We start from the raw sequence: 18503 nt of genomic DNA, 5'->3' as shown, positions 1-18503 counted from the left end.
CATAAGGAACATGCTTTTTTATCTGTATTAGTTAAAATTAAATTCCCTTGTTGGGGTGGGCAGAGAGAGCAGGAACCAGAACATTATACAGTCTGCAGACCAAACAGGCAAGTACTATTCTAGCAACTTTTGAGTAAGCTCATTTATTGCACAGACCTCAAATCAAAAGTCACAGTTGTTGATTTGGTTTCAGTTTGTATTTTCAATTGTTGCTATCATATGGACATTGTTTTGCCCATCCCAGCAGTAACTGTCTGTTATCCCATTACTAGTTTTCTAGGACACCTGGGGATCTCTAGGGACATCACCTGGTGTCCTTCCTGAGTTCTGCCAAGATCCAGCTGCAAAATACAAACACTTCATCTAAGCATAGTGTCCCCATACGCAATGGTCAGTTTGGATGCTATTTTCTGTTCTGAATGAAAATAGCTACAAGTTGAGCCCATCTGCAGCTGCAAGAAAAGAGGATTCAGATATTGCTTTTGTTTAGAATACCATTTTACTCTGTTATAAAAGAGTATCCACAGATTCAGATAGTGGATTTTTTTTTTTATTGGTTGTATTTTTTTTTGTTTTTATTTACTGTGCCAATGAATCCTACCTTTTTTTTTTTTTTTCCTGAACGTTGGCTCAGCTCCAACAGATACTGTCCTGGGAAGTTGAAGCAAGTGGCTTCCAGCTCCTTTTCCCCATCTTTTCAGTCTGAGACAGAAGATCTATTTCCAGTGTCATAGGCACATCCTTGGGCTACAAGAGAACTGATTAAAAGGAGGCCTTGAACCGTAATTAAGTTTACACTGACAGTTCTTAAAGTTTACGTGTTCATTAGTGCCATTTTTCTGAACTCTGTGCCAGTTGCACATTCTTGTTGCTTCATTTCAGCCACAAGTCAGTCAGTATTGCAGCTCACAGTTCTTTACTTCATTATTTGAAATGTATCTGTAATAGTTGCTTTGCAATATCTATGGGGAACATAGTAATTTTGTCCTGCAATTTAAGTTTTATTTTAAAAAAAAAAAAAAGAGAGATAAAAATTGTATTTAACTTCTATTGCACACAATATTGAGGAGTGGCATACCTTGCATTTTTGTGGGTTTAATTTTGATTTATCAGATGGGCTTATTGAGGAGAAAAATTGATTTGACATTTTCCTTGCATGGTAATTTTGAAAGTAGAAAGTGTGTGTGATGAACTGCAAAAATACTGATATCATATCTTTACAAATAGAGTTCTAACCTTTCATGATACTGCTTTTATCTTTGCCTGGTCCCTCTTGCTTTCTAAATAGGCAGCTCGCTATTGTGATTTTATTCAACTGTTGATTTATTCGTGCTTTAAATGTGAGAGTGAGTATTTATTAGATAGACAATTGTTCCTGGTACTCATTAAGAGTAAACTCAGATATGGTTTTTACAACTTTACTGGAAAATTCTGCAACTTTTGCAAACCATTTGTTTTATGGGCATTCTCCTTGTCCTTCTGCTTTCCAGGACATGAAAACATGGCTTATAGTTGGTAATAAAAGAGAGATCATAACATAGAGGTTTTTTGTGTTTGTATGTTCCCTAATCATAGAACAGCATCAGGTGGACATGTTCGCTTGAATGTAGCTTTTGTGGTCTGTTCTTGCCACTCTGAGATGTTCCTGTGTTATGAGGGCTATGTCAATAGATCTTTCTTACATTTATTACATGTTGGGTCTCCAGCTTAAAGAAGAAACTCCTTTAGAAAGTGATGCTGTACTTTTTCATGGTATGTATTGCACTAATGAGGAACGCCTACTTTCCCAACAGCTTCTGTGCACAGATAAAGTGAATGATTTCATGCAGTGCACACTGTAGAGAGTAATTTGGTGTTGCTGGTCCTTCTTGCTCTGACACAGCTTCTCAAACATAGTTTGCCCTTGACTTTGCTGCAAAATGGATGCCCAGTCTGCAAAATGGGTTACAGCTACAAGAGAATATTGTGCTGACTCTAAAGAAGGAAACCTCACATCAGTTCCCTGTTCTTATTTTCTTCGCTGTATGCACTAAGTTATTAGGTCAAATCAAAGTTAAAGTTGCAGAAATCCATAATGAGCACAATTTGGGGAAGCATTATAAACATGCAGCAATGCTTATTTAAGAAAAAGGCATGGAGAAGCAAAGATGTCTGAAATTCAGTGGAGAAGCTATTAGTAGCAAGTTGATTTGGTCATCAAAATGTGAAATAATACTGTTTTCCAGTTTGTTTCCCTGTCAGTCCTTGCCCATCTTTATTCTCTTGTCTGACTGTATTGACTTCAGTCTCAACAAACAGCACATTTTCTGCTTTCTGTAATGTGCCATGTAAAAAGACGTACTACATACGTTAAAAATGTGTATCTGCATATTACTTTGCAAAGACAGCACACTGCTCACGGAAATACTGTGATTACGTATAACAAGTGCATTGCATATTGATGTAATTAATGTTGTTGTCTTGTATCACGCTCAGAATCTGCCTGAAGAAAAACATTATTAGTGCAAGCATAGGGCTTTTTTCATGAAATTAACTTAATATTTTGTTAAAAGTATTCCCTTATCCCCTTCAAAATGATACTTGTAAAGCTACATGAGTAATTTCCAACACTTACTTCTTTGCAGTAGAATGGTAAGTGACCACCAAACAAATCTCTCTTAGTTTCTGATGTTTGCTTTCTAGAATGAACTGGTTTGGGAGCTTCATTTACTTAGTATTTTGTAGGATGTTCGATATCCTACAGATAACAAGGACTTCAGTTTAATGTTGAACATTAACTTCTTTTTTTAAGGAATGGAAAATTTTCAAGTACTACTTTTCAAAGTCTAAACTATATTTAGCAAAGTGCTGCTGTACAAATATGTGGTTAGGTTCTCTTCAGAGTAAAATCTTAAAAGTTCCAAAGGAAGAGGAGAAAAAATGTGAGATTACAAAGAATAATGACTTTAGCATGCTATGCATTGAGCAAAGATTGAAATGGTAACAGTTTCAGGTTCTGTCAAGGCAATTTGCATCATCATATGCTTAAATTGAGATTATGTAAGTATAGTACAAAAACATAAGAAAGGAGGTTGAGAAGTTGAGAGCTGCTTCTGGATTGGATCCCCAGTAGAACTACAGATCCACAGATGCAGTAGTGTGGGTGATTTGGTAAGTCACGATTCCTTCAGCGATTCTAGATCTCTGTCCCTTGTGCTATATTGCTGGTCAGTTCACGTTGAGGTTGCAAGATCTGCTGAAGCCAGTGTGGGTTGTTTATAAATCTAACCATTTTATATAATTCTTGCGCCATATCTCTGTCTGATGGAAAAAATGAGGTGCTCCATCCATCAGTCTTTGTGCTGTTCCTGTCATTATTCTTTTGTTTCTAAAGAGTACTAGCCTTACTTTGGATGCTCTGTACATAGAGTAAAAGTACTCAGCCTGAAAACAGCAAGTTTTCTCCTTTCCAGGAGAAAGGAGAGGTGTGAATAAGTGTGAATAAAGTGAGTATTCTGGAGCTGTCCTTGAATCAATGAAGTAATGAAAACTTAAAGTACCAGTTAATAGAGGAGCACACGGTGCTTTTTCTGAGAGCTAAGCTTCTGGAGAAAAAAGTGCATTTATACTCAGGTCTCTGTACTGACTTGCTGGCATAACTCACATAGATGATCTATAAAGCCTTGAATGTTTTGGAACTGTAGGTGAGAAGTGGCATCTTAGCGTGTGCCTCTTCCATGGCGGTTAAGATGGGATGGAAAGGACATTTTATTTCCTAGTTTAAAATCTGTAGGTTTGACAAAAGAGCAGTGGTTGCTGAGGGACCTTTCCTCCTTGGTTAATCTCTTTCCTTCACTCTGACAAAGTTTTGATGACTGTGTATCTTTTCTTGATGTATTGCATGCATATTTTTATAAAGTAACAAGCGTGCTTATTTTGTATTTCTGTAGTTGACAGCTTAGGTTTTAGTTGTTTTTCCATTGTGTATATTTTGACTTAATTATAACTTTAAATGAGCATTTATCTGTACAAAGGGCCAACTTGTGATTTTATAAAATATTGTTCGGCTGCCTAGTGGTTTGTCTGATAGCAATGACTTCTGCCCACTCTTTTAACACAACTTCAATTTAAACCATTTGTCAGGCTTGCTTTCTAAAGACAGTGCGATTTTCTTGCTAGACAGACAGGAAGATATCTGCCTGTATATCCATATGTTAGACCAAAGTGCTTATTTTCAGAAGAGCTCTTTTAGATCTGTGAAACTGTTCTCACGTACTGGAAACGTTCAGACTTCTGTGGAAACTTTCCTTAAGCAAAATTTTGTCTTGTGTTAAAGTGAAATAATCAGCTACATTGCAGTGATTCAGAAAGCCAGGTTTGAAATAAATGAATGGGCTGTCTTTGTAGAAGTGAATTACTGCAGATCATTCATTCATGAATTCTTCCTATTGCAGAATAAATGAATGAAGATGACTCATCTTGAGCACATTTTATAACAGTCCCAAGTTGCAGCTAAGGGCTATTAAATGTTACTTGACATAATGAGAGACCATGTTATATATGTCTCTGCAAAGGAAAATTGGCATTTTCATAATAGAATAAGAAAATGTATGTAAATTAGTGTGAGTCATAAATACTTCATGTTTTGAAATGAAGTATCAGTTTTAAGGTTGGTCTCTGGGATAGAAGTTAAGCAATCTTAACCTCTTTTCTTTTTCCCCCTTAAAGAATAAAATGCTTGTTAAAAGTGTTTTAAACTAAGTCAAGAGGGAAAGAGGAAAATCATACCAATTCTAAGATTACAGTATTAAAACACAAACTTTATTTCATTCTAAAATTTACTTTACATTTTAAAATTTACTTTGGAAGAGCATACCTGCCCATTATCCAGAATGCTACATGAGTAAAGTTGTTACCTGCTGCCAGGTCTCATATGTGGTTTTGGTTGTTTTCAGATAGCATTAAAGCAACCAAGGCAAACATTTTAAAATAAATGCAACTCCTGTCTAAGTACATTTGAACAATGACAACCAAAAAATAGACTTTTTTGTTCTCGGTAACACCTGGTGCTTTGGTGTTGAGTTTTATGTAAGAGTAATTTATTAGTTGAAGTGGTTAAACACCAGTGTTGGTCTGGTCATAAATTCTGTACAAGTTGTCACAAACCCCTCAGAAGGGACTTTCCTAGTTGCTAGTGGTTATTGGAAGTTGCTGCTGTCACAAGAAGACCAGAGCTTATTACGAAACCCTAAACCCACTGTGTGGGTTGGAGGAAGTATGTGCTGTCATTCTGTGGTGATGTGAGAATGCACGAGGTTACCTGGCACTGCAGTAGTGCCAGGTAACCCTACGTTGTCTTTAAGGGTGATATCACCTCTAGATATATTGTTTGATATCTAGATATCTTGTTTGTTAAATTACTCAATGTCAGCTTTAGTAGTGGACAAAGTTGAGGAATAGGATAACATTTATTTAAATCCATAGATCTGTATTAATGGAGCAAACTAGCAAAAACTATTAAGAAATCTCTTCTTGAGCATCTCAAATGTTCTGGATAACTTGTGAGCCTGGGTGACCCCGTACAAGTTAACCCATATGAGTATTTCTTGGTTTTTAGTGCTCAGTGTTTCTGCTCCCATTAAGAATGGTTACTGGAGCCACCCAAGGAATCTGCTCTGGGTGATACCTCCTTTCTGTAGCCCAAGAGGGAAGTAATTTTTCATCAGTTTCCATTTACCTAGCCCTCATTTCTTGATACTGGGGTATTACCTGATGACACAGGTAACTATATTTGCTGTGCTTTTCCTCTTCAAAGATGTGTTACTGCTTTCCTGCATTGTATCCTTCTGAAGGCTACAGATGCAAGGTTATATACATCAATTCATTTCAACAACAACAACAAAAAAAAAGGTGAATCATCTCAAGTTGATTCCTATCCATTGCTTCCTTGTGGGTGCCGTGCAGAAGACTGAACATGATATGCAAGGCTGAAACTGGGTATAGATACTTAGATCACATCCTCTTGTACATGTTAATCTCAGACACAAATATATAGAGGGCTTTATAAAAGCATTGAAAAAAAGCTAAAACAAGTCATCTGACAGTATGAGGTCACAGCAAGCTACAGTGACTTAGTCATCTAACTCTTGGCTGAAGATTGTCAAAGCTGAGTCTAGGAGTAGCTTAAATTTAAAGCATCTTTGTTTGGAAATGGCCTTAAATATGAAACAGTTTCTAAAATTTGTGTAGGTAATTGCATTTCCAGGTGCCTACAGTCAAACTAAAAATAATATTGGTACCAGTCAGTCATGCACGAGCATGACTGCAGAGGAGACTTCATGCTCTTCTGTGTTATAAGGAGACGCTAAGGAAAGAAAATGGCCATGAAGCATGGTTGTAGTTCCTTGACTTGGAGCTATCTCATGCCACAATAATTGTAAGTAAGGAGCTGCCCTTCTTACATTCCAAAATTATTGTAAGTAGGGAACTGGCTTTTTTATAGCTTAGAGTGATAATCTGAGTGCATGAATGCCCATGCAAATTTTGAGGAACAGATGCACTCTTCTGCCTTGTACAGGTAGATTAGCATGGAGGTTGGATGGAGATAGGGGAAATCCCCTTCTGATAAAATAGACACAAAAATGAATTCAAGTCCTTGCTCTAGTGCGTGTCAAATGCTCAGGTACTGGCTTTGGCACACAGGAGAAATCTGCTTCTTCATTTGACTATCACTGGCAAAGGGAAAATTTGCCCTGACACCGTGCTGTTGTAGCTTTTTTCTTACTAGTACTAGGATGAATTAAAACTAACTCAGGTGTCTACTTGATTCAGTAGTCCCTTTTTGCAATAGGGCAAAATTGAGAGAGAACCATCTCTCAAATTCAGTGTAACTCAACAAAACTGGCAAAGAAGCATATACCAAGGTCAGAATAAGCCATAGCAATTTGGAAGTCTGTTATTTCAATCGGCTCTAAGAGCAGCCCCAAGAACTAACCTCGAAACAGTTTGCACTCCCCCTTCTCTGGGAACTGCCTGACCTTCTCCTCCACTAAGGCTGATAAGGGAGCAGGACTTGGTGGCCCCAGCCTTCCCCAGCTCTTAAAGAGGCAGTCAGGGATACTCCAAGAAGCTGTTGCTGGAAAAACTTTCTTGAGCATACTGCTTTTCCACCTAGCATTACTGTTGCAGCTAGCATTACTGTTGTGCCCATTTCATTAGGTTTACACATATACAAAATTTCTAAAGGGTGCCATTCGCGGGATAAACTAAACTCGGCAAAAGTTTGATCAAAAGCAAATCAGACTTGCTTTTATCACCTTCTGCAGTAGGAAATGAAAAACCAGGTTAAAATGGGAAAGCATTAATGCGGATGTTTAATCATGTTTGTTGCACGGTGTTTCAGGGAAAACTTAATTTTTCTGTCATTGATTTCCATTTGAAATGTTCAAATAGATCTAATATCTTTATACAGATAAAACATGCTTATAATGCTTTCTAATGCTTTGGTTTTTTCAATGCTTTGTTACTTTCTCATTCTTCTGTTAGGCATTATTCTATATTGTCTTACTTCACACATTTTGAAATGCGAATGAGTTTGTGATTTGCTATATTCATCATAAGGTCTTCAGTCTGTTTGTCCTTCTCATGTCCCATTTTCCTATCTATTCCGATCAGTTAAACTTCCCTTGTATCTCTCCAATTTCTTCCTTTGTTCCCTCCTTTCAGTAAGCTAAACCCAGCCTGACTACAGGAAGGTTCTGGAGACATTTGTTGGAAATATCAGTGCTTCAGCTGCTTTCTTAAGACATCTAATTTTAGGTGTCTAAATGTGTTTCTATATGTGGCCTTGGATCTAAGCTCCCATTATAAGTAGTGAAGGTTTAGTCACTAGCTACAGTGCAGTCAGTGCTTTTCAGCTGACATCAGTTTGAACTGAATAGCTCTCCAGGCTCCGCTGTCTGTACTAAGTAGATCTCCACTTGCTATTATAGGAGAGTAAGGTCCTAACTTGCATGCAGACACAGTTCCAGATACTTAAATGACATGTCTCCATCCTGGGGCCTAAAGCCTGGCTGTTCGAAACTGAAAAAAGGCAGGCTACATCCTGAAAGCATCTCATTTGAGTGCATTGTTTCAAAGTTGTACCCACAATGAATGTCTTTGCCCTGAACTTTTTGCTTTTCAGTTGTTCAGACTCATCCATTTCCATGAGCATCTAACATCTCACATCTTACATGGAGGTACATGTTGGGATGGGGTTGAGGCCTTTGGTTGCAACTGGAGAATGCACCTAAAAGTCAGTTCCCATGACTGCAGTCAGCAATGTCTTGCCCACAGGCTTGTAAATCATTAACTCATGCTGCTGAGATTTAGCTGCTAGTGTGGGCAGTCTGAGTCTGGAACCACTTGGATGAGTCCTCTGTAGAGGATGTTAAGCTTGATGGGTCTGTGTCTGAGAAGATTAAGTCCCCTGGCATTGTAAGCAGGTCATCAGCTTTCTTCCCTGACTGTTCTACTGATGGGAAAGAAGTGGCCTTGTGCTTCATGAAGCAAAAGGAGGGGTAAATCAATACAGGAACTCTTGTTAGTTTCTAACATAAGAAGAAAGTTGATTAGCTGTTGGAACTGAATCAGAGATACAGGCAAAGAAGTTTGAAAAAAAAAACCAACAACAAAAAACATTTTACTTATTAGGATCTTAATTGAAGATGCTATTTAGAGTAACTTATGCTCATAACATTGAATCTTAGTTGGATGAAATCTTGTTGAATAAAATCATAATAATTCATGAAAATAGCTTTTTTTTTTTTTTTTTTTTTTTTTTTTTTTCCTTTATTACAGCATGTCAGAATAGTTTTGGCTAGAGAGGGACTTGTGTAAGTCACCTCTCCCAAGCCCTGCTCCAGCAGGGCCCCCAGCGCAGGGTGCCCAGGGCCCCATGCAGGAGCCTTGTGCCGCTCTGCCAGGAGGAGCCCCCACAGCCTCTCTGGGCAGCCTGGGCCAGTGCTCAGCCGCCCGCCCAGCACAGAAGTGCTGCCTGGTGCTCAGAGGGAGCCTCCTGCCTGCCCCTTGGTGCCCACTGCCCCTGGCCTGGCGCTGGGCACCCCTGAACAGAGCCTGGCTGCGGCCTCTTTGCCCCCTCCCTGCGGGGATTCCCAGCCCTGGGGGAGATCCCCCTGAGCCTCCTCTTCTCCAGGCTGAGCAGTCCCAGCTCTCCCAGCCTCTGCTCACAGGAGAGGTGCTCCAGGCCCTCCACTGAACTCCTTCCATCACATCCACATCTCTCTTGTACGGGAGGCCCAGAATTGGACCCAGCACTCCAGGTGTGGCCTCACTGGTGCTGAGCAGAGGGGAAGGATCGCCTCTCTTGACGGGCTTGATGTCCCTCGCGATGGCAGTCCAGCCCTCTGGTGAATCAGCCACTGTCCCCAGATAGAAAAGCATTACTCAATTTCCTTATCTGATTAATTCTTTAAAAATGGTCTGTGCTTTATAGAAACTAAGAAACAATGTATTTAAACTGTCTTTTTACTGGGCTCCATAAAAATGAAAAGGCTACAACTTTGTGTCGAAGCACTGTGTTTGTTAGATCTTCTTTAACCATATGTACAGTAGGAATACAGCCTGGTGTCTCATCTGTTTGAAATGCTACAAATTGTTAGATGAGCCCCCAGGGTGTTCCTTTATAGTTCCACCCTTTGAGATCCAAGCTGTTTTGCTACATCCTTGAAATATAGCTGCAGCTGTGAAAGTGCTCAGGCTTCTATCAGAGGCCTCAAGTTAACGAAGAAATAACTTCCAATTAAGTTTGATTTACTGTTGTTCTATTTGTACTCCAAAGAGCAGCCTCGGCCGCCTTATCTCCTGGGCAGGCACACGGTAGCTGTGAAGGGTGGCAGGCTGCGAAGGAAAGCAACATCTCCAGGGCTGGGGAGCTGCTCTCCCAGCTGCTATTTTTCCAGACCTCCTCAAGGCCGAGCAGGCTCCCACTGATGCCTGCAAGATGCCAGCATTGTCCTGCCTCTATGCTTCCTCTTTCTCCTTTGATGCTAAAAGTTGTTCTGTACAGAGTTTACCTGTATAAGGAGACCTGGAGGTTGGTTTCCCTTTATTTCCCTTTTTTTTCACCTGTGCAACTGCTTTGTCTGCTTGGGTCCACACACTGTTTTGTTGCCAGAATGTAATACCCATCTGAATGTTGCAACTCTGAATCCAGGGATTTTTTTTTATTATTATTATTCTGTTCATAGTTTTGCTTTTTTTTTTTTTTTTTTTCCCCTAATGGATGAATCAGCAGCACATGGCCCGAAAGATACGGCAGTGCATGCGTTATTAATAGTTAGATGATGACAGTTGCAGTCTTTTTTGACTGTTGAGACGACCGAGGTTTTGTCAGCTCGCATGGCTTACATGATCGTGACACGTTTGAACTTCATTGAAATCCTGGTGATACAACTTCCCTTTGCTTTCTTCCTTTTGTAGACATTCGTGCAGCAATCTGTTTCACATCCGAAGCAGTTTGTTATCCAAATGAGGGGAAGGAAGAAAGGGAGGAAGGTAACAAGGCCATTACGAGCACATAGGCTAGCTGTGCACAAATATAAATAGCTACTGTGTACCCTGAATTAAAGACCAATTACAAGTGTGTCTATTCAGCCACTTAAAGCCATTAAGAAACAGTGTAATTACATGGGTCTTCAAATAAAGTTTGAAAGGCCAGATTCACTGGTAGTAAATACAGCTACCCAAAGTGCTGTTGTTCTTTTTTTTTTTTCTTTTTTTTTTTTCTTTTTTTCAAAGAAAAGGCCTTTGTCACACCACAACTTGAAAAAATGCAGTTTTCTGGAGCAGGTGCTCTAGGACACACCATCCAAACAGCCTGAGATTTTTTCAAGTGACTGTGCAGCGCCCGGTAACTTACAGAAGTTTCTCAAGTTAATGGTGTTTGAGCTACTGGAGTGACAGATTACAGCCTCCTTCCTTTTTGATTAATCAACTGTTCTGTGAGTGAATGGTTTACTTTCTGTGCCTGCTCTCAGTTTGTTTTTCCAGTAGCCTTTTCGCTGGCTGTTTTACCCTTGCTTCCCCTTTGGTGCTGGACATACGGCCCATCTTCATGCAGTGTATGTTGGATTTCCCTTGGGTAACCTTGACTGTGTTACTCACAGCTGGGATGGATGTACCTTCTGAAGTAGCTGAGGAAAGAACTTTCTTATAGCCCAATGTTTTGTTGAGAAAAGATGGCTTATTACATATATTACATTCTTCAGTGATTCAAAACCCCATTTTCAAATTTCCTATGGGCTTCGTAAAACTTAGTTATTACATTGTTATATCTCAGTTGCAATGACTTAGGAAAGTTGTATTCCGTCTGTTCCCCACCCTCTTTAAAAAAGAAAAAAGATAGATCCTACCCAAGCAGGACAGCCTGTACTTCTTAACAAGAATTTTATTGCTATGTTTCCTCCAGATCTTTCAGGTCAAGGAAGTATGGCTAGATGTAAATATTTCAGAAGTACCTAAATGGAGAGGATTCAGGTATAGCAGCTTTTCTGCCTGCAGGAGGATTCTGTCTGCTTGTGCCTCCAAAATAAGGAAATAGAGGCTGGGGGAAGAGAGCTGGAATAAGAAATATAAATGCCAAACCTATAGGTTGTATTACTACTTCATAGATGATTCATAGAAGGATTTAATATGGAGTTGTAGTTTCAATAAAATACAAATACGTTACTATAAATAAGATAGCGAAGGCTGTCGTCATGACCATTTCATAACAATGCATTGCAACAATTGGAGAAAAATCTTACGAAATACAGACAGGTCACTTGAAATGGAAAGAATGTGCTGAATAAAAACCACAACAGGACCATGGGCTAAGAGAAAGTCCCAAAATAGAGAAAGAACTGTTAGGTCAGGGAGCTGTACTTTATTGATACTGAATTCCTCCCTTCTCAGAATCAGAATTAAAGTTGGAGACAACAACAAAGGGAAGGAGAAAGATGTGTCTCCAAAGAATTGTCAGCCTTTTGCTTTTTCTCTGTTTTCTTAGAAGTTGTGCTGAATGCTGTCTTTCAAGAGACTGTCTTAAACTGAAGTGCTCTACTGTGTTACACCCTCAGGCATTTTGACAGAGCTGGGCTTTTTGGTTTCTGCAGTGAAGAGGCATCTCAGTAAAACTCCTAAGTAACAGGTGAATTTAGAAAATAACAGACGTACTTCAGTCGGCATTATTCTCACTTTTTCTTAAACCTGCCATTTATTGTTTCCTGTTTGGTGATCAAGCACAGAACCGTTGTGTTGGATAAAAGCAGTTTAAGCTTATCGATCATTTAAGGTCAGTTAAAACTGGAAAGTCATCTAACTCATCAGCTGCTAACAAAGGCTGAACAAAGATGCAGAAGACTGCCTAGTGTGAGCTTAACTTCCACTCCCATATTTGTACTGCAAATAGATACAGATACAGCAGTACTTGCAAGCAAAGAGGTTTTGAGATTGATTGATGGTTTGATTGCTTTTTACTATGGACTGCTAGCCCATGTGCGTTAGATCAGTGCTTTTCTACTCTGTAAATCTGACATATGTGACATATGACATATGTGTAGCCTTTTCAATAGCATAATTTGTTAAAGGTGTGTTTTTATGTTCACTGCACCTTTCCAATTCTTAATAAAAATATTGCATAAGAAAGGAAGAAAAGGTACCTTGGAAATACCCCATCTTTTTTCTTAGTTATAGCTAAATACACTCTCAAATTTTCTTGTGTTCCTTTCAAGCAGAATATATGACATATGCTAGACCAGGAATCTTACTCATATACCCACACAGTTTTATCTGTAGGTTTTTTCCGTTTCATCTTCTGACATTGAACATACCTTCCAGAGCACTGATTTGGCCATAATAGCCTTCCAAGTGTGCATTATGTTCATAAAGTTTCAATATGCTATCGTTGCTTTCCAGTTGCTGAGCCTCAACCTCTTATCTGAAAAGCAGGTCTGTTATTTATTTCTTATGGGAAAGAATCTAGTCTCATCTTGGTGACAGCATAAGTGGAAGGGTGCTGGGTTCTGGGTTTTCTCAGGAGCATATAAATGCAGGTTTCTGGATCTTCCCGTTGTATGGTGGTGTTGTGCTGCTGTGTCTGGACAAGTAGCAGATGGGCAGGTAAACATTTCTGTGCAGCTTCACAGAACTAGACGAAGCTCTGAAGTGCCTGGGAAGATGCCATATGGAAAAAGAGGCTGAATGCCAGGTACAGCTGTGTCTGTGTAAGACGTGGCTTTTGGAGATGTGAAGGTCAGTAGAAAGCAAATGAAAGGACTAGAAAACACAGGTGTGAAGAACGACAGACCTGAGACCAGATGCGTGTGTGTTTCCCATCTCCATACAGCAAAATTCAAAGCATCATACAGAATGGTTTTGACCTGTCGCTCTACAGAGCTTCAGCAGTTTCAATATAACCTTAGTCATGTAGTGTCTGTTTTTTTAAGGTTTTAAATTGTGGAGGAAATAGGAAAGGATCGAATGCTGAAGCACGATGTACAGCTAGAGTATAATGCAAATATATCCCTTCTTAGCCACTCAGTAACTAAGGCACTCAGGTATCTTTCAGCTAGAAAAAGGGAACCAGGGAACTCCAGTGGCCTAGGGAATCTGTATTTCAGAAGTGGTAAAAGATCAAGAATATGCATCAACTGTTTAAAGGAGCACTGTTTGAATGGTACCCCTGAACTGGATGAAATGCAGTTATATACAGTATAAGGTCTTGCATAAGATTAATAAATTATAAATGGGGATCTCATCATTTGCAACTTTATAAGGAGGAGGAGGAAGCAGGCAAGCTATTTGGTTCACAAGATAAGTATTATCTCCAGTGTAATGTATCTGTAAAGGTTACTGTGATCATAAAATGCATCAGAGCAGACATTGCAAGTACAGCTTGGGATGTTCTGTTGGATTTTACAGGATTCTGCTGAGACCTTAACTGTATTTTGATCATTCGTGTTTACTAAAGATGAAATGAAACTGATTCCAGCTGTTGTGGAAAAGAGAGATTAAGATATTCAGAAGAATGAGGAGTCTGTTTTATGAAAGGACACTGGAAGAGCTTGGCTTGTTGGGCTAAAAATGAGTTTTGTTAGGAACAGATAGGTAAACGCAAGGGGTTTAAAAAGTAATAATAAAATTAATGCTAGAGCTTATTGAGAGCCAAGTGGATGTCAAATGGCTATGAATACATTTTATCTAATTACAAGAAACCTCCTGGCTACATAGGGGAGTGATGCTCTAGAATAGTGTCCCAGTGGGAGACATATGGGGTGAAAGAACTGACTTTTTATAAGATTGGTGTTAATGCTTTTATGTACAGTCCGTCTGTGATGGATCCTGATGCATGAGAATAGGGAAGAGGAATGAAGCTGTGATTGCAGGTGAATGGACTTGATTCATGAAGTCTTTTTCAGTCCTTTAGCCCTGATGGTCCAGCAACAGAAAAAGTAGATCTACACTCAGATGGTAGGGAAGCAATAAAAAGGTTTTGGCACAAAGGACACGTTTACTTTCCAGCTATCAAGCAATTTTCTTGTCTCCTCTCCTTAGAAGAGGGATATATTGATCCATACATAACGTTTGGTCAGGAGCTCCACTGTACGAGCGTGTCCTTTTTCCCTTTCATCTGGCTTGGCATCACAATTTTTGATATGTCTGAGCCAACTTAGTTGCTCCATCCCTTACCTCTTGTTTGGCACAGGTAAGTAGATTCCTTACATAGTTCCTTCTGGCTCTGAGTTCAGTTTGGCTGCCAAAGCAGTAGGTATTTTACTTTCTAAAAAGTATTTGGTTACAGAGCAAATTGAGTTTGAAGAGAACACTGCAATAGCACAAGCTTATCTTTGTCTGGTCCCTGCTTACTGCTTTAGCAGATGTTTTCTTTCTGATAATACATATTTATTAACCTTGATGAAAGCTTTCTATCAACAACAACCTTTGTCATGGACACTTTTAATGTTTGTGCTTACATGCTTTCCCTGTCTGGTAACTTGTTTGAGATACGGAGAAAATAATTCCTTGTTGAAGGGATCTGTGGAGAGTTCATTGTGCAGAATGAAGGGGCCTTTGTCACATTGTAGATTTCAAATGCTAAAACAAGTTTAAAGGATAAAAATGACTTCATTAGTTAGCCTGTGATAATTTTTTATTAACTAAACCAGACCCTATATACACTTCATTGTCACTATCAACAGTAAAATGTAAGGTTTGCAGTGGCAACTAGTTGAGGTATGCTGTGATCTTAAGAGATAATAGAAACATTTCACTGCAGTAGAGGCCACAGGTGCTGGTAGTAAGCATAGTGCCATTCTGTGTTACCAAGTCTAACTTGAGAACATCAGTGGTTTTTTAATACGTACCCTGAATTGGGGTTATTTAATTTGGGACCGAATTTCTGCAAAGCCTTTTGAACATGGAAGTTCTTGCCTGTTGACCTTAAGTCATCGGCAAAATCAGAAGTCTTAATCTGAATGTTTAAATACTATGCCACCTACTGTGTTATAAAGAATTTTCAAGATCTGTAGTTTTTGAGTTATTTCCACTCTTTTCAGAGCATCCCCCATTGTATCTGTATTCATAGCTTTGTCTTTTTATTGTTGAATAGATGGACAAAAGTATGAGTGACTATTATCATAAGAGAGTATGTTCAGGGTCTTTGTGTTCTATATTAGTATTAATTTAAGAAGTTTTTCACTGCAGAGGTCCCACTGCAACACAGGTCACCCACTGAATCACAGCCTAATCCCAGCAAGCACGTGGAGTCCGTTGCTTGTGTTTTGACCACGGAATTCCCTATGGCCTTGTAATTGTACAAAACGTGAGGCCGCAGGGGGACAGGCAGAAACCAGCTATCAAAGACCTACTGGAGCAGAGACAATATACAGACAGTATGTAAAGGTTGCCTCTCTCCAAAAGGCAAGATAGGTTAGTTGTTTACTCAAGCTGTATCTCGAAGTATCCACTGTATTTTGGTTTATCCTAAAATTCAAACAGTACAAGCATTAAATTGGTTAAAGCACGCACGCAGAATAGAGATCTGAGGTTTTTATTGTTCTGAGTTTAGGCTTCTCTCCGTGTCTTTTGGAAATGGGCATCTTCACCCCCCCCCCCCCCCCCCCCCCAAAAAAAAAGGGTTCTAGAGGGAAACCACTTATGAAGGCAGTCTGCCTTTCTAGATCGGTGTATGGGGATTCCATAGGGATTTCCTGTACATTCGGGTGAAGTTCTGGGTTCTTGTTCCCCTTCCAAAGGCTGGCTTTGTATTTTCCATCTAGCAACTTGATCAGAGGAATTCACTATGCCTGTAGCATGGACGGGAGCTTTGTGTGCTGCACTTTGGTTTCCTAGTGGCCCATCTTCTACAGAGGTGACAGTGTTTGCAAGGCAGGTTATTCTGTGGTCTGGTGTCCTTGGCACTCTCCCAGACTGGGACAAGCTGGGGGTTAGCACACAGCACAGAAATCAGTTCACTAACTGAGCAGGAAGACCTTTTTTTTTTTTTTTTTTTTTCCTGGCAGTAGGAATCTCCTCTCAGAAAACTTGATAGACTCTGCTGAACCAAGTATCTGCTCCGTGCTTAATGATTTGTGTCGTTTGCTATGAGGTGGCTCCCTGAGAAATGTGCAAAACACAGAGTTGTCCTCCAAGGCAGCCAGTGAATCACCCTGCTGAAGCCAAATGTTTGCTGTAAATGTTGCAAAGTGTAAGGTGTGTAACATCAGATGTTTTCAGCTCGGTCTTATGTCTCTTTTTTTTTTGTCATATGTCATTATTGTGCAATTTGTCTGCTTGAGGCTTGTTCCCTACAGTTTGTACCATGACAGAAGGACTTTGCATTACCAAATGTCTCCTTTCAAATTGTCAGCTTCAGGGAGTGTTTTCTTCCCTCATGGTTTGAGACAGAACTATGTAATAAAATGTTATTTCAGAATTTATTTCAGAGTTCAGAAGCCTGTATCTGAATGTTTTCTTCTGGAACTGGATTATTGGTAGAATCTTTATGTTGGTGGAGTCACATAAGCACCTCTGATTTATGCATAAAAATAATTTTATGTGGTGAGTGTGAGGAGAAAAGAAGCCTTTGTAGGACTGAACCCAATTTACATTTTTTTGCATTGTTTTACAGAAGACCTTTTCATCTGACCAGAGCAGCAAACTCACTTAGCTAATGCAAGATTTATATTCGAGAACAAAATTTCAGTGGGAGCTGTTGTTTCATTCTGTTTTTCAAATCAGCATAGTTACCATCAACTTCTTACCTTTAGTAAGAACTGTAGCTGTGAAGCCAATGTCATTCTGGATTTCCCTGGTTTGCCCTCTTTCTGCTAAATCCTGCAGAATAATGGATCACTGGATTGTCTCTTCTTTGCCCTGATGGGAAGCTGAGATATCTCATGTCCTGCTAACTTAGTTTTAGTCTGTTTCAGTTAGGAATGAACACTCCCAGACTGGTCCCTTTACAGAAAGGCGTGTGTGGGATTTGGTTTTGATACTAGAAGAATTTCAGATGTTAGAATTGTGTTATTGTCACAGTTTTTGTTCTGCTGGGTTTTGTTTTAAATAGAACACCTGAACATCCACTGTGTTCGTCTAGTAATTTCCTTGAAGCCTAAACAATTCAGAGGTTCTCAAATGAAAGTGCACAGTGTTAGTAGATTCCAGAGACTCCAAAAGTATGTCTTTAGAGTTGTCTGTCTTGGATAGAAATCAAAGTTTGAGCTGGGCACTGAATATTCTTTTGGCAGCCTTTTCTGGTGTTGATTTCTTGCTTAAGTTTCTGTCAGCGTATGTATTCTAGTAAGCACAGGTTGCACAAACAATTTGATCATATCTGCAGATTCTTTCGTATATTTGCATCCATTGTTTTGAAATACTCTACTCTGGAATTTGGTAAAAATGGTTCACCATTTGTACGTATGCTGTTGATTTTCTTAGGCGCTATCTATATGCAGAGACATCTTGTAAATATATATACACGCTCATTATATGCACACATAAACACACATGTAACTTGGTGGTGGGAATATTAAGAACTTCATGCAAAGGAGAAGGGGCTTCTCCAAGTGCCCCTTCTGAAACAGCAGAACATGCCAGATAATTTTGCCCTCTAGTTTGAAATCAGCGTAGCCAGGTACGTGTGTAGAGAAAAAATAACCCATTAGTGTAATAACTTGAATATAATGGTGCCAAAAAGGCCTTTACAAGTAATTACACTACATAATTTAATTTTTGGCACAACCAGCCTTAGAGGAAAAGAAGTTGAAGTCAATGTCTGTGCCTTCCACAATCTCTCTTCTGCAAACCAAAGTGCTCTTTTCTAGAAGCTGCTGTCTGCAAGCCAGCAACTGCTGGCTGTTGAGACTCGCTTGTGCTGTTCACCTCTTAGCTACAACCAGTTATCAATAGTAGAGCTTAACTTTGTTGTTACTTACTGGTCAGCAGTGCAAACAGCTTAAAAATGATCAAAAATGCACAAACTC

At 39.4% G+C, this 18503-nt stretch overlaps 1 protein-coding gene across 4 annotated transcripts in view; it reads left to right on the top strand.

The window, feature by feature from the left end:
• The window catches only part of FNDC3A (fibronectin type III domain containing 3A), a 115149-nt gene that overhangs the window by 40071 nt on the left and 56575 nt on the right, over positions 1-18503 (top strand). The window lies entirely within an intron of this gene.

This window comes from Aythya ferina, assembly GCF_964211825.1.
Source record: "Aythya ferina genome assembly, chromosome: 1".
Taxonomy (NCBI): Eukaryota; Metazoa; Chordata; class Aves; order Anseriformes; family Anatidae; genus Aythya; species Aythya ferina.
The sequence above is the reverse complement of the archived record's forward strand: the minus strand, read 5'-3'. Positions and strand labels throughout refer to the sequence as shown.